The sequence below is a fragment of the Haemaphysalis longicornis genome, unplaced genomic scaffold (genome assembly GCF_048455015.1).
Source record: "Haemaphysalis longicornis isolate Haplotype H1 unplaced genomic scaffold, Haemaphysalis longicornis Haplotype H1 scaffold_1, whole genome shotgun sequence".
NCBI lineage: Eukaryota > Metazoa > Arthropoda > Arachnida > Ixodida > Ixodidae > Haemaphysalis > Haemaphysalis longicornis.
The window spans coordinates 16,126,188-16,141,921 of NW_027526203.1; positions in this window are offsets into that span (position 1 = coordinate 16,126,188).

The following is a 15,734-nucleotide window of genomic DNA, read 5'->3' on the forward strand; positions in this document are numbered from 1 at the left end:
TTAGCTCGGTCCCACGCGCTGATATGATGTGCGCATAATCACCAGATTTGGTCCCTTAGGTATTCGCACAATCTGTAGTGCTTGATGACAACTGAAAGCCAGAATTCTGCTCCCAGGTTGAAGTAGTTCATTGCTACAATTTTTATTCGATTGATTTATTCTTGGCATTTAACACGCCAAAGCTACGGAAGGCCTACGAGCCGTGCCGTAGTGTAGGGCTGCAGGATCAATTTGGACCACCTGGGTATCTTAAAGTGCGCCGAAATCTCGACAGACTGGCATTTTGACTTTTCGCCTCCATCTGAAAAGCAGCCACCACGGCCGGGATCGAACCCGCGTCCTTGGGCTCAGCAGTACAACGCCATAGCCACTGAACGTGGCTATGGCGTTATTATTACCCCACGATAACTCGTTTTATATGACCTATAACCTCTTTTAAACTGCCACATCAGTGTTATTGATTGATTATATCAATATTCTCCCCTAACTCCAATATTGGTACCACCAATCAATACATCGCTTAGGACACCTCCCTCTGACTAATCGACGTCAGTATCTCAGCATATTTCAATTTCAATTCAATGAGATTCTATAGCAATTTCTCAAAGTTCTCAAATCCGAAGAAAATCGGCCACCTTTTCGGTGGTTTCGATGTGGCTCTTATATCTAATGCCCATTCATTTGAAACGAAGACTGCCGGTCTGCATCAGTATCGACCTCAGTTGAAACAGTTACGTCAAGAGCGATCAATATTTCACTTAAGGGGCTCATTGACCCCAATTTTTGCAATGCGTCTGATATTAGAGAGTTTTAGCATAGCGGCTAGCGGAGGCTCACGCTACGGTAGAGGGTTACCGGAACCCGACCGTGCATGCGCGCGCGGGGAGAACGAGGAGGTTGCCCCTCAGTGGAGAGAATGCGGGGGCATGGAGAAGACCGGCCCACGGAACTAATCCCCCCACCGGAACGAATTTTAACCTTCCCAGTCGAGCCCCGCTACCCGCCGCCGTAGCGTCAGCGGACTGTACCCGCTATGCTGAAACTCTATATTTACGTTAAACGTTGTGAAGTCCAGCAGATGGGAGCTTTCGAGTGACCCGTTGTGAAGACAAACTTCGTATCATGGGAACAAATTAAAAGAAGTAGTGCAAAAGTTTTCCATTGATATTTTGTGCATTAATATTGACTCCACTCAGTACCTCGGCTTTGCGGGCAAATTTTTTCCGTCGGTCATGCACATGAACTTACAGTTTTTAGCCTTGGAGAGCTGTAGGTGCCCCACCTCGTAAAATCGAGTCGGTCGCGTGTGAAGCCAGCCAGTAAACGTCACAGCGCAAATGCATGACGAGTGACCAAAGCCATTTCTAGGTAACGTCGTTATGTCGGGGTGGGAAGCCTCCAAGACAGAACGAAAGAATGCCGCGCGAGCAAGGAAGCGCGATGCTGGGCAACAGGAACTTCGATGTGCGGAGCTGCAGGCTGGAGCGTTCGAAGCGCGTCATCTGCAACCATCCCTAACTTCGCCGCTACCCCTTTTCCGGCGTTGCGACCCCTTCGGAACTACCTAGAGGGGGAATCAGTGACCATGCCAGGAACAGAGGCTGCTGTATGTGCAGATGGAGAATTTGTGCAGCGGTCGCGTTTATCGCATCTTTTGTGTCGCCATAGTTTCAGAGAACAAAACGGGCCATGCACTGCGAAGTCAGCGTCGCACTCGTCCTGTGAAGCAGCGTGAACGACGCCAAGCTCAACGTGCGTCCGTTGACCCCGGAGAGGGGACAGAGCAATAAAAAAAATAATGATAGTCAAGAACTACCAAGCGGCGCTCTCCCCGCTCGAGCACTACCATCCGCATTCACTTTGTTAGGTTTAAAGAAAAGTAAGACCAGAAAATTCTGGAGTTCAATTTTACCCTCCCCGGCCTATACTAATACTGTTCCAATAAACAATGTCTCTTGTAGTGATCCATCAAGTATCGCCACTTCCTCCATGAGTACTTTCGGTTAATATTCATAACTGACAACTTCGACACAGCCGATTTCCTACACGAGTCACATTACTCAATTGGCGATATTACCGATCTCACGAGGGAGTTTCGAATCTCAATTTGCACTTGGACGGTTTCCTCAAAACCCTATCCCTCTAAACTCGTGGTGTACAGACTGGCAGGAAGTGGTGGCGGTAAAAGTGCAACTCCCGCGTTGTGCGGTAGTACTGGTGTCGTGCTACGTGCGCCCTTGTAGTGGTCGTGCTCTCAGCCTGCGGCTGGGTTGGCTTACCCAACTACTGCGACCTGGGTGTCCCATTCTTGTGGCGGGGGACTTCAATGCTCCGCACTGTGACTGGGGATATCCGTCTTCAAGTGAGCGTGGTCGTGTGGTCTTAGAGCACTTCACCGATGCCAGCTTTACTCTTTTGAATGACATTACTAGCCCAACACGCCGGTGTACCTACGTACGGATGCCCCCCTATTCACCTGACTTGTCGTGGTGGCTGGGTGCACAAACGGTATCCTGGCAACGTGAAGCTGACTGCTGGGGCAGCGACCATCACCCCATTCGCCTGGGCCTCATTCCAGAGTCGACGGGTCTCTTTCGTCGCCGTTGCACGGTGGTGAACTGGGATACCTTCCGTTACACACTGAATGCATCCTTCTCGGCGCTTATCCCGGACCCCACCGCTCTTTTTCGGCGTGTCCTCTTGGACGCCTCTCAACATACGTGGGTGGAGGAGTCGCGCCCAAAGCCCGATCTTTGGCTCCTGCAGCTTTGGGCTCAGCGCAAGCAAGCTGAAGTAATTTCCGCACGGGATCCTTCGTCCATACCGGCCAGGCTTCAGTATCATCGCCTTACCGCTGCTGCCAGACGGCACGAAAAAAGACTTTCGAGGCAGCGCTGGCTTGACTGGTGCGCCTCTCTAGGCCAATCTTCCTCAACGGCTTCTGTCTGGCGCACGTTTCTCGCCATGGAATCGGGCAGTCGCCCTCCGGATGTAGCTGCCAGCGATTGTATTGCGTCAAACAAGGATCCGGCACAATTGCGGACTGCTCCGGGTCCCGACGGCATAACTTACGAGGTGTACAAAACATCAACGACCCAGCCCTCGTGCCGCTTTTGGACTCGGTTAATCAGGTGTGGCTCTCCGGTCAACTACCTGACTCTTGGCTTCTGGCGGATATTGTTCCCATTCCAAAGCCCGGGAAACCATCACATGTGCTTCAGAACTTGCGCCCCATCGCCCTGACATCGACACTGTGCCAGTTGTTAGCGCGAATGCTTGCAACACGGCTTCAGTGGTGGCTTGATACCTTCCAATGGTATCACCCGGCGCAAATTGGATTCAGGCCGTATCTCGGTACTGAGGATGGGTTGGAATACCTCTCATCTGTGGTTTTAGTTGGAGGCCGATCCCGCCGTGTGAGATCTGTACTCGCCATGGACATATGCAAGGCGTATGACAACGTTAGTCACGCTGCCATCATACAAGTTTTAAATGGCCTCCACCTTCCAGGCAAAGTTCGCGATTTCGTCCGATACTTCCTTCAACACCGTTCTTTTTCGATCCGCATCAACGGAGCAAGTTTCGGTCACTTTACACCAGTCCGAGGCGTACCACAAGGGTCTGTTCTGTCTCCGCTTTTTTTTTTCAACATCGTCATGTTGGCGCTAGCTTGGCACATTGCTTCAATCCGAGATCTATATTTCCTCATGTACGCGGATGACATTGCGGTGTGGTCAGTGCATCCAGACCTGTCACGACAAGCCGAGTGCCTCCAGCAAGCCCTAACAGACTGCCAGAGATGGTGCGTGTATGCGGGCCTCACTCTCTCGCAAGAGAAGACGGCGTTACTTCCCGTGGCCAACGCTTGGGGCCGCCGCCTCCTTGCAGTGTCTCCCATTTCACTGCAACTGAACGGGAACGACATACCGACGACTGACCGTCTTCGGGTCCTAGGACTAGAAGTATCGGCATCAGGGTCAGCAGCTCAGTGGCTACGATCTGCTTGATAGAAAGCCGGACAGATGCTCCACCTCGTTCGCCGCATCTCTCAGAAGTCTGGCGGGGCCTGCTGCACGATTGCCCGTCTCCTAGTGCGCGCCGTACTACAGCCACGGCTTGTATATCAGGCACAGTTTCAACACATTACGCAAGCGGACTGGGCTCGGCTTGAGGCCATCAACAAGGCCGCCATGCACACAATTACTGGCCTCCCTCGCATAAAACCAATTCCACCGCTAGAAGCCGAAGTCGAGCTAAACACGATGGATGAGATTATTCATCAGCGTCGCTCCGCCCGCCTACTAAAGCGTGGATATGTACCGGAGGCAGCAGCTCCCGCTGCATATATGGGACACGGTCCTGATACGATGCCAGCCTTTGCTGCCGCTAGACCGCCCTGACTCTACCATCAGGTGACGGACAACAAGCCTCTGGCAAGGCTACATGTCCGAACCTCTGGCCTTCATCAACCTCCGGATGCACGCCTCCTTCACAGCGGTCACTGGGCGCCTGCGACGCGGCCACGAGTCATGCAGGCTTTCGTGGACGCCGGGGCACACAATTCCGTCGTACCCACAGGCTTGTCCCTCTATCCCAACCTTAAACCAGTGCTGGGCCTACGAGACCCTTCGCCCTCTACCAAGCCTGTTGGCAGAACTTACTGCTATTCGGGATGGTCTCCAAGCGCTTGCATCGACAGTAACTACCGGCGGGAAACTGGAAATTTACACTGACTCGACAACAGCGATACGTGATCTACGTCGCGTTGCGCGTAGCACCAGCATGTCGGCACGTGTTCACGAGATCCTGGACACATATCCATGCCCTGTGCGTGTTTTGTGGGTTCGCCGGGACATGCTTTCTGCCCACATAGCGGCGGATCGTGCCTGTCACCGTATAGATCTTCCACGGCCGCTACCACTTCTTCCGGTGTCCACATTCGAAGAACTGCTGGTGGAAACGGAGAACCTCCACCGCTCCACGCGTGCTTTACTTCCACAGCGTGGAACTGACCTCTCCTATGGGCTCGCTCACTGGGAGGAGGTCCTGCTGCGGAGGCTTCGAGTGGGGGTGGCCTTATCCCCTGCAGTGACTCACGCTTGGCCTGCCCGCTATCGCGCAGCGTTTGCGGACATCTGTACCTTTTGCACGGTCCCTGCGTCCAAAGCCGACACGAGCCACCTCCTATGGACCTGTCCTGCCCTTCAAACCTCTCGCCTGCAACACCTCCGGGGCACAGGGCTCCATCCTGGGAGACTCCCTGATCTACAGGGGTGGATATGGGGCCCTCAGTACCGGTCGCTGCTGACTTTTCTGCGTGAAACAAATGTGATGTATATATAACTGTTATGCCGTAAGGCAAAAGCTCGGGAAAAAGACAATAAGAAATACTCAAGCCCTGCTGAATGAACAATGTTTTTCTAGTTAGGTATTGTGGTTAGACCAGCGGGCACTTGACTTTAATATTTGATTAATATTCTCGGCCGCGGCGGCGGCTTTTATGATGTAGGCGAAAGGTAAGAACGCACCTGTGTTCGAGATTTCGGTGCACGTTAAAGATCCCCAGGCGGTCAAAATTAATGCGGAGCACTCCACTACGACGCTCCTCATCGCCTGTGTAGCGTCGGGACGTTAAACCCTACAATCAAATCAAATCAAACCAATAACTGTTTGATAAATTTGTATCTACCTCAAAAGTCCCTTTTGTTTGTAAACTGACAAATAATTTCCCCATGTTTAACTAAGGCCACAAGCAGTGACCATTGAACTATCGTCCAATTTCATTAACGTCTCAGTCATATCACCTTTTGAACATGTACCGTATGTACTCGATTTCAGCACGACCACTATTGTAACGCGAGGGGTGACTTTTTATTGCATCCAGACAGATATATATACTGCGAAACTAACGTCAGAGGTAAATTTTTCTGGCGCCAAAAAAAAAAAGTACCGCCAAAGTAAAAACGCGAGGCCAGCGGAAGCAAGGGAAAGGACATTTATTTTTCGAACACTGTGACTAGACGACCTGTGACGTTTTTAATTTCGTTCCTGGGATGGCCATCTGTCGGCAGACATTGCTTGTTTTGAGCTGTATCAGTTCAGCACTGACCGCCACGATGAGGTTGCACTATTCCGTGACGAAATCAGCAACAGTCTTCCCCAATCGGACGTGGCAGCCGTAGTGAGGCCCACGGAAACATTTTCGACTGGATTCGCACGTGAAAAGGCGCTCCCACTGGAGCCGCCATCCACGGATGGTCGATACGTCGTCTTTGGGCAACAGGTAATTGGCCGATTTCTCCAGTCATTGAAATTGATAGTCTCTTAAGAGGGACGTCGCACTGGGCGCGAGACGTTGCCATCGCAGCAGTCAAAACACGTGAAGGCAACGAAAACCACCGAGACCTCGACACAGTGCGACGCAGAAACAAAGGCAAAGCGCTGCGCACCAACGTTTACTGGCGGTGCTAGGGTGGCTAGCCGCCCTAACGGTGCTGTGCCCACCGTCAATAGACGGTATTGGATTGTAATGGATCCAAAAAGCTCTGGTGCATGTTACCAACATAGATAGCGAAATGGCGAAAACTGTAGCCATGTGTGAGAATTGGGTGCATCCTTGCACTTTTTAAGCAACTTGACTTTTGGTACTCAATTATGACGTGACGGTCGACTTCAGCTAGCGGAAATTTCAAAAAGAAAAACAGAACAAAAACAAAATAGCGTTACATTAGAATATATACCGTAATGTTTACTCATGTTATGGAGTTTGCTGAAAATAACAAATTCTGGGATTTCAACATGGTTTTCGTCAGGGATTTAGTACTATCACCCAGCTTGTCGAATTTTCTCATGACATTGCTCGCGCTTTTGACAAGGGGAACTGAATTGATGCCATTTCATAGACTTATCGAAGGCGTTGATTCGACACCATTACCCACTCAAAACGTCTTCATAAACTTCGCGTTGTACTTAATGACTCTGGCTTAGTTGATTAGATTGCTAGCTTTTTACATGACCGCTCCCAGTATGTTTCGTGTAATTCCTCAAACTAGTCTGTAGGGAATGTGTAGACAGGAGTTCCGTAGGGTTGGGCCATGGGCCCGCTTTTGTTCTTATTGGATATAAATGATCTGCCGAATTAGGTATTCACGAAAGTTCGCATCTATGCCGACGACTGTTTTATACAACGTAATTAACATAAATTATGACAATATTTTACTAAATCATTCTTTTACACAATTTGGCAGGTGGCGCAACAAATGAAAAAGAATATAAACTTTACCAAAAAGTCACTTTATCTTTCGGTACATACACTTCCATTTCTTTGTGTAATTATTCGTTTAATGGATCTTTCCCATAGCGGGTGTTTAAATAGAAGTACTTAGGCGTCATCTTCTTACCTAACTTATCCTGCTCAAAGCGCATTGATTATACATGCAACAAAGCAATAGAAAAAAATTAGGATACCTTAATCTTACATTGCGCGAAGCTTCACTGGAAACAAAATTGCTAACATATAAATTGCTCATCCGACCCATCCCGGAATACGGCTGCACCAACTGGAACACTTATAAAGTATTTGAAATTAACACGCTTGAATCAGTTCATAAAGAAGAAAATTGTTTCATTTACCGCCGTTTCGACTGGAGCTTTTCAGCGTCACCCCACTTTGCTACACTACCACTACAATCCCTGTCCGAACGCCGTGATCATGAATATCTTGAAGTGTTGCTAATTCTCACGAACACTCGGCGCTACTTATTATAGAAGAACTATTTGTCTCCATATATCTACTAGAAATAGTCACAAACTTCACCATACACCATTTAAACCTCACACTACTCTATTTAAGTACAGCTTCTTCCCCCCAACAATTGAAAAATGAAATTTATTACCAGGTGAAGTTAGGTCATTGACATCACAAAAACATTTGTATGGTATAATTTAAATTGATTGTGCTGTGGGAAATTTGTGTATAATTTCAATCGGCCTTTGTTGTATTTATTATTACCTGCGGTGTCTGATATTCGCTAAACATGCGTGAGTTTTATTGTGTTGTGAATGACCTCTGTGTTGGTCTTCGCAGAAAAAAGTTTTTGCATTCAGTGTACATACCTACTCTTCCGATAGCCCAATTTGGCTGGAGTATGTAAAAATATAGATAAATAAATAAATAAATTGGAATGACTCGGCTTTCAGGCTTCGGGCATTTCGAGAGGAGTTGCGTTTAAGATGTAAAGTTTTTATTTATGAACACTTTTTCCCTCTCCAGAGCAGCCTACATTGATTACCACTGGTCCCGTTCCCTTTGGTCTCTGAATCGGGAAATGATATATAAAATCTTATGCTAGCTTTGAAGTCTGTGAACCGCATCCAGTGATCGCCTCTCGGGGGCCTTTATTTGCTGTTTACTGCTAAGCTCAAGAAGAACCTGTTATAAACTTTTTACCGGCAGCCCAGCAACACCGAGAATCTCGATGTTCTTATGTTCTTTTGTCTTAAATACTGCTTAGGACACGAGGCTTGAGTTACACAATTCCCGTGCATTTTTTTCCTCAACGTTTTCTCTAGGATGGAATGACGCCACCTATTGAAAGTGATAATTTTCTTTTCATGCTTGGCATTCCTCGGAAGCTCATCGTAATTGGCCGCTAACATATGGATGTTCGTTTTTTTTATTGTCTCCGTATTACTATTTTTTCGAAACCTTCGAGCCAGTTTAAAACTACTGCTGGAATTGGGCTCGTGTCACCCATCTGCGTATTCCAGCCGCAAGCGCTGCTGCCGCTAGGTCGCCTAGCGCTCTCTTGTATTTTCAGCCCTTCCTTCAGATTCAGATGTAATTCTGCATTTTTCTTCAGGGGGCCACAAAATAAAACGGACCAAGTGAGCGGTGCGCGAAAACTATTGGCGCCACACCTTCCGGGCCAACCCCTGCTGTCGAGATAGCTGAGTGCGCAAGCGCACCCTTCACTTGTCAGTGCATGCCAGCTTTATCAATTTGGGACGCAGCACAGCGTATTTCTCGAAAGTGGTGACTGGCGGCGCCTTGCGTGGCGCCCCGAGCGAGCTCCACGACTCGTGGCAGCGGCCAACCCGCATGCATGTGCCGAATACGTGCACCGTTCTCTTTAAGCTGCGATGTAAGTCGTTTATTGTCGGTTCATTTCCTCTAAAGGAGGTTGGCGTTGGAGCAAGCCTACGATTAAACATTATGCATGGTGAACCGCCGCCGGTAGTTATGCGATAACAAGACAGCTGATATCAAGCACTGAAGACAACTGCGATGATTGATTAGCTTTTGAGAAAAATAGATATCTTTAAATTGTTAGTTAAAACCATCTGATCAATTGTGTGCGGAGTGGGCGTCGTTTTTTAAAACCTTCGTGAATGCTTCCTGGAAGAGACTCGTACAGAGATCGCGTGATTTCAAGGCGGGAGCAAAGGCCCCCCCCCCCCCCCCCCCCCCGTTCCTCACCGACTGTCTGCCACAGCTCGTGGGCCGGGCAACAGTGATTTCATCAGGGAAGCTGCCTATGACCATGCGGTGCGAGGTACTTGTGTTATATCGCCCAACGAGCTACACGGACTGAAGCTGCTCGGTGCTATTCGATTGCAGGTTAATCGAAAAGCACAATTTCGTTTCGGTTTCCTTTCGCAGGCGAATAAACCATCGCAATTGATTTCAAAGCTTTATACCAGCTGTGAATCCGCCGCATAAGGACTGGTAAGGGCTCAGACAGGCATGAATCTTTATCGTCGGCTGCTTTCGACCCAAATTGCTTCACAGCCAATAAGATGGCAGAACACCTGACGAACACGCTACCTCCAAGATTAACGGCAAGATACGCGGCCGGCTTCACCGCATGCCGGCCGCTGCCAAGAATCGGGCCGCACCCTCGGCGCACCGCGCAAGACGCCACCGGGCGCCACATGCGAGGGCAACAAGGCTCTGCAGACAAAATGGACAAAATTGGCATGCATTGAGCGGCGAAGAGCCCCCATGCGCACTCAGCTATCTTAACAGCAGGCGCTAGGCCGGAAGGCGCGGGGCCAATAGTTTGGAACACCGCTCGCTTGGCCCGTTTTATTGTGTGGTCTCCTGTACCTGTCATATTTACACCTATCGATGCTATTTGCAGCTACGCTTTTTAGATTCTTTTAGCAAACACCTGAGGAGTAACCTCGGGGAGGGGGGCCGAAAGAAAAAAAGTAGTCTGGGTGTCAGAAATAATGACTACCGATGCTTTTGTGCGGATAACGTATACGCACAAAAACATGCGGCTTCCGTGTAAGTTCTCACCGTGACGGTCAGCCAGTTTGCACAAAATTCAGTCGATGAAGAAATGAACAAAACAATCTGGAAGGTATGTGGAGTATGACGTCATCTCGAAATCTACATTTTTAATTTGTGCAAATTTCTTGCTTTTCTTTACTTTTGTCCTTCATGCTTCCATTTCCCCTTTTTGAAGCCCCCCGATATGAAACCCTGCCACGCCACTCGAAGCCGGTCGACTCCCCGCACTTTTTTTTTATTTGATTGTAGGGTTTAACGCGCCGACGCAACGCAGTCGATGAGGCGCGCCGTAGTGGAGGGCTCCGGATTAATTTTGACCGCCTGGGGATCTTTAACGTGCGCCGAAATCTCGAACACACGGGCGTTTTTGCTTTTCGCCTCCATCAGAAAAGCGGCCGCCGCGCCCGGGAATCGAACCCGCGACCTCGTGCTCAGCAGCGCAACGCCTTAGCCACTAAGCCACGGCGGCAGGTTTGTTTCTTTTCCATCATTCTGGCGTCGTCTGTACTGAATGTGCCTCAATGTACGTAGTATAAAAAATGGCGCAGCTTGCACTAGTAGTAGAAGGCTGGGGAAACAGCAGAGGTGGCGGCCCCTCTTTCTTCATCAGAGACCCGGCTTTGCGTCATCATCGTCATCATCAGCAGTAGCACACTAGGTCCACTGCAGGAAGAAGGTCCATGCTTTGCCTCCGAATATCCTTATGTCGTCCCTCCATCGAGTAATATCGGCCTTTCTCTTTTTTCTAGACCCCTTTATCACGGCCCACTCTGTCACCGATTGTCATTTTGCCTAATTACGCGGCCAGCCCAAGTCCTTTCCCTTTTCTTTGTTTGAACTATGATATCTGGTTCTCTCATCCAGGAAGTTTGTTTACTCTGATCATTATTCGTTCCATGGCCCTTTGAGCCGACCTAAATTTGCTTTTCAGTTGTTTAGTAAGGCGCCAAGTTTCCGCTCCATACATTACCACACCACACTAATATCTCACCTCGCCGCTGAAAGTTCTTGCCACTGGAAGTTCTCCATAACCTGCAGGCCCGGATTGTTTTGTCCTCAGGCTTTCACATCTCTCCCAAAGTGGAGCGCGTCAGCACGCGCAAGAACTCGCTGCCAAGTCCGAAGCCAACGCCCGCGCTACGAATTCAAAGGAAATGCTGTGCGCCAGGAATACGATGCTAGCTGAATCGGATAGATGCCGGTTTCATAACGCGAGGGACCAGGGTTCGGTTGCGACCACGTGAAGGATTTTTTTTCTTCCAATTGGCTGCTTATGCCATTGTTCCCCGCCGCTGTTAACTCGTACCTCTCGGCCCTATGGGGTGGCCCAGTGGCTGCCGGTTTCACGGTGTGAAGGTCCCGGGTTCGATTTCAGGGACCTCGGTGACCGCATTTTTTTCTTAAGGTTATTTCGGGGTTTTTTTGGTGTGACGGACGGATTTGTGTACGCCTAAACAGCTCGGCTGTTAAAAACAGACTTGTGACCGTGTGGTTGCGATTCCTGCTTCAGGAGCGGCAGGGTCGGGTTAGATCCTCCAAGCTTACAAAGTAGCAGAGGCGCTTTATTTTACAGTGAAGCTGTCCTGCGCTAAGTCCAGACCAAATTTGGTCTATCGGATCGCGTCGACAAATAATAGCACAAGCTCGTTTCAGAGCTAGTGCAAAATGCTCTGTAGCTTTCAATCTGACTTAGGCGTCTTAAAACAATGATGCTGAAAACGACCTCCAAGAAGACTGAATCATTACGCAGGTTTAATTAACTAGTCACAGTTGGTCAAATCCCAGTAAATTATTGTAAACGTTACAATATTCTCGTCTGCTGTCAATACATGGCCGTGTACGGAGGGAGTATATGGTTAGAGAAAACGGCTGTAACCCTGGTTTTACCGCAACTACCCGGAAACAAATTATTTGAGAATGAATATAAAAAAAAATTCTAGGGGAGTTAAGAATCTTTATCCTAAGTCACCATACTTGACTAAATATAGCTGTCTACCAATACAGCTTCGCTAGTGTTCCACGTACACAGTAGTGGAAGGGCGCTAATTTTTTCCGGATCCTTTATCGGCAGCATGCACACCGCGAAACCAGCGGGGGACGCAAGGGAGACACACACGTCGAGAAAAAGTACGCGACAAAAAAAAACCTGTATGATCAACTATTGACAGCTCTCGCTGTTAAAGCTGACCTGTATGAACCACACCGCTCATTTATCTGTGTGTGCTGGATAATTCGGCAGGGCAGTTATATTATCCTACCCTTTGGTCAATGAGCTACGCGGAATGTTTCCCCAATAAAGAGGCAGGGTGACCATAATTGAACGCGAAAAAGGAGGCGTCCAAAAACCCGCGCCGAAAAATTAATCCTCCGGCCACAACCACAACAAAAAAGCCACAACCTGCGAGCACAACGCCAGCAATTCCGAGAAAATAACAAGCTGAACAGACGCATGGGGTTATCGGTTACCGGAAACCGGAAACGCGGTTACCGGAAACTCGGGATGGGGATGTTTTGATGGACGACAAAACGTGAGACTATGCTCGCCGCTCTGTGGAAATTTTGCTGAAACCACTTGTCCGGCGACTCAGAAGCCACGTCCCCTCCTCTTTTTATTCGCTTCTCTTTTGTTTTCCTTGTGCCATGCGCCAGCACGCTCTTTTTTCTTCCCTTTTTCTATGCCCCCCCGCACCGTCCTCGCGGTCTATTTTTACCGCGTAGAGTCGACAAAATCGTCGTTCTTCCTGTTAATTCCAGCTCTGATGACGAACATCCGTTCCATAAACAACACAAAGCTTAATAAAAGGGTTTTTTTTCTGTGTCTCCCTCGTTAATTTTAACTGTCATTGTATTTCTCTGTCCTTCACGCTTTGCACTTTTCTCTAACATCCTTTTTGTGTTACATTATATCAAGCCCACCTTCACACGTTTTTTTCAAAATGCTGTGGCATCTAAAGAAACACTTAACATTAAATTATTTTACAAGATTCCAGTCAGGAACACCGAGGTCATGTTTTGAGTCCTTTGGATCTATAGACGTAACATTTTCCGCGAGAAAATTGACCACTTTCAAAGGTGCTCTGCCTCAGCCGATTTGCTGGAGCTCTCTACGACGAACACTTTCAAGGCCTCATAACAAACTATAGCGGACGGCGAAAAATTTTCCAATTGATAACCAGTGCCTGAACAAGAAAAATGTTCACGTATACCATGAAATAGGTGAAAGTAAAAATGCCTGCCCTCGTAATTTTATTTTATCTAAGGTCCAACACAACTTCTAACGTTACGTAACTTCACGTTTACCACAGAAAAATGAGGTATTATGTTAGAAACAGACCACCGCCCAATACCCACCGGGTAAATCAAGATATTGTGGGCTTACCCGTTAGTTCACTGAGTCATGGATGTGTTTTATACGGCCTGGGTGCTGCGGTAGACTTCTTTGGAATACCGTCCGGAAGAACCACGCATCTATCCCTTTGTAAGGTGTCACCCGAACTTGTTCTATTTAAGCAGTACTGGGAACTTAACTGAACATTTCTTCATTAACGTGGGTACAGTAAGCCCATTTCTATCTTACGCTGTTAGCTGCTCAGTAGCAAGAGCACCGAACTGTAAGTCCCTAGGTTTTAGGCCTTCTTGCATGATTTCGGCAATATTGATTTCTGAAACAGTTACCGAACGAGAACCGCGTCTGTTGCTGCTATTGTTATGATTAGGAGAAAAATACAAAGCCTGCAGAATTAGAGTGCTGCTGAGCAGTAAATGTAGTATGCTATTTGAAGTCAGAATTATATAAACACTACAAGGTGTACGTGTCCAGCAATATGAACTGAACCATTGAATGCAACACACTGTCTTCGTACCCGAGATTTCACAATCACCATGTAAGAAAGAAAACACGCATAAAGCGACCAATTTAACCGCATGAAGGAGGGTATTTTTAAAAGGGTTATGAAGACAAAATACAATTTCGTTCTACTTCAAAAAAAAAAAAAAAAAACTCACTCGGCTCCACGAATGACGTTGTTTAACTTAGAAAACACCAGAAATATTGAAAAACGTTCAAATTTTGCAGTACAGTGACATACTAAGGGCAGCAGTGGCGTACGTGATAATAGGCCATCGTTAAAGCCTATCACTGTGTTGACTGCATGGTAGCATTAAGGTGATACAATCAAACAAAACGAAAGGCCTCACTGCAATAATCCGGTCATATTCTTGGTGGTGGCTTAGGTTTTCTTCCACCAATCGTAGAAAAAACTATCTTACGTGACGTCATATAAAAATCTCCAGAAAGCTACTGGCGAGTCGCTACTGCTTCATATGCTCGCTCTATTGTGTTGAATATTTTCGATAAAATTGGTATCAGTGTACAAAGGAGTATTTTGAATTAACCAAACTTCTATTTTGTCTTCATGGTCCTTGTAGGCAGTTATTGACAGCACAAACTTCAGAATAACACCATTAGGAGGCACGACCTTACCACATTTACCTCGGCATCCCGCTAGACACGGTTTTCTTCATAGCTCTCGTACTCAAGATGATTTCACGTGTGTGACCACCGACCCATCTTGAACGGCCTGCTCCTGAACATTTGAATACTGTCGCGCTCCAAATATGCGTGCTTCTCATACGGGAGTGCGCTGACTCCAGGTAGTAACATATATGAACTGTGGCATAAATGAGTTCGTGTCCCACACAATTTTTACGATGACTAGTCAAACGGCGAAGCTCTGCTGTGAATGTGAACGGTTGGTAAAAAATTATTGAATGAATCATTGGTGGACCTTTTGGAATGCGTGGGCATCTCGTCCCACTCCCTCGTGAACTTGCGGACGCCTTGCTCCGGCTTGAGAATTCCGCAACATGACGTTTCTTCTTGCACGCCGCTCGCGCATTGCGCCAACCGTGCTTTGCATTCTAACCGTCCCAGTGATCACGTTTGAACGCTTTAACAGCGGCCTGTCCCTGCTTCTGGTGCCCGGCAGTACGGACAATGAGTCGCCGTCATACCCATTCCTTCATCTTTTGCCGCCCTGCTCAGGCTAAACACCACATTTTTCAACGCCTGCAAGAGCGGTAGTCGTGGGGGGATACGGCCCATTCGTCACATGGCGTTTCGTCATAGGCCGTTTGGTCACATAGGATTATTCGTCATAGGCCGGTGTGACAAATGGGAAAGTTCTTCACAGTTACACAAAACGAATGCACACGTGTTCTTTTTTTTTGAACGCATGTGGCTCTCAGCGAAGTAGGCAGGACGGTTCGACTAAAAAGAGAGAAGCGAGGCACATGTTTAGTTAGCTTTTTTTGTCTTTTGGGCCGTACATCTAGGAAAGTTCAACAAAAATGCAAGCCAGAGTGGTTAAGTAGGGTGACCTGCGTTGATCAAGAATATAGATGCGAGTTCAACAGCCCTAGACAGAAAGGTGAGGCA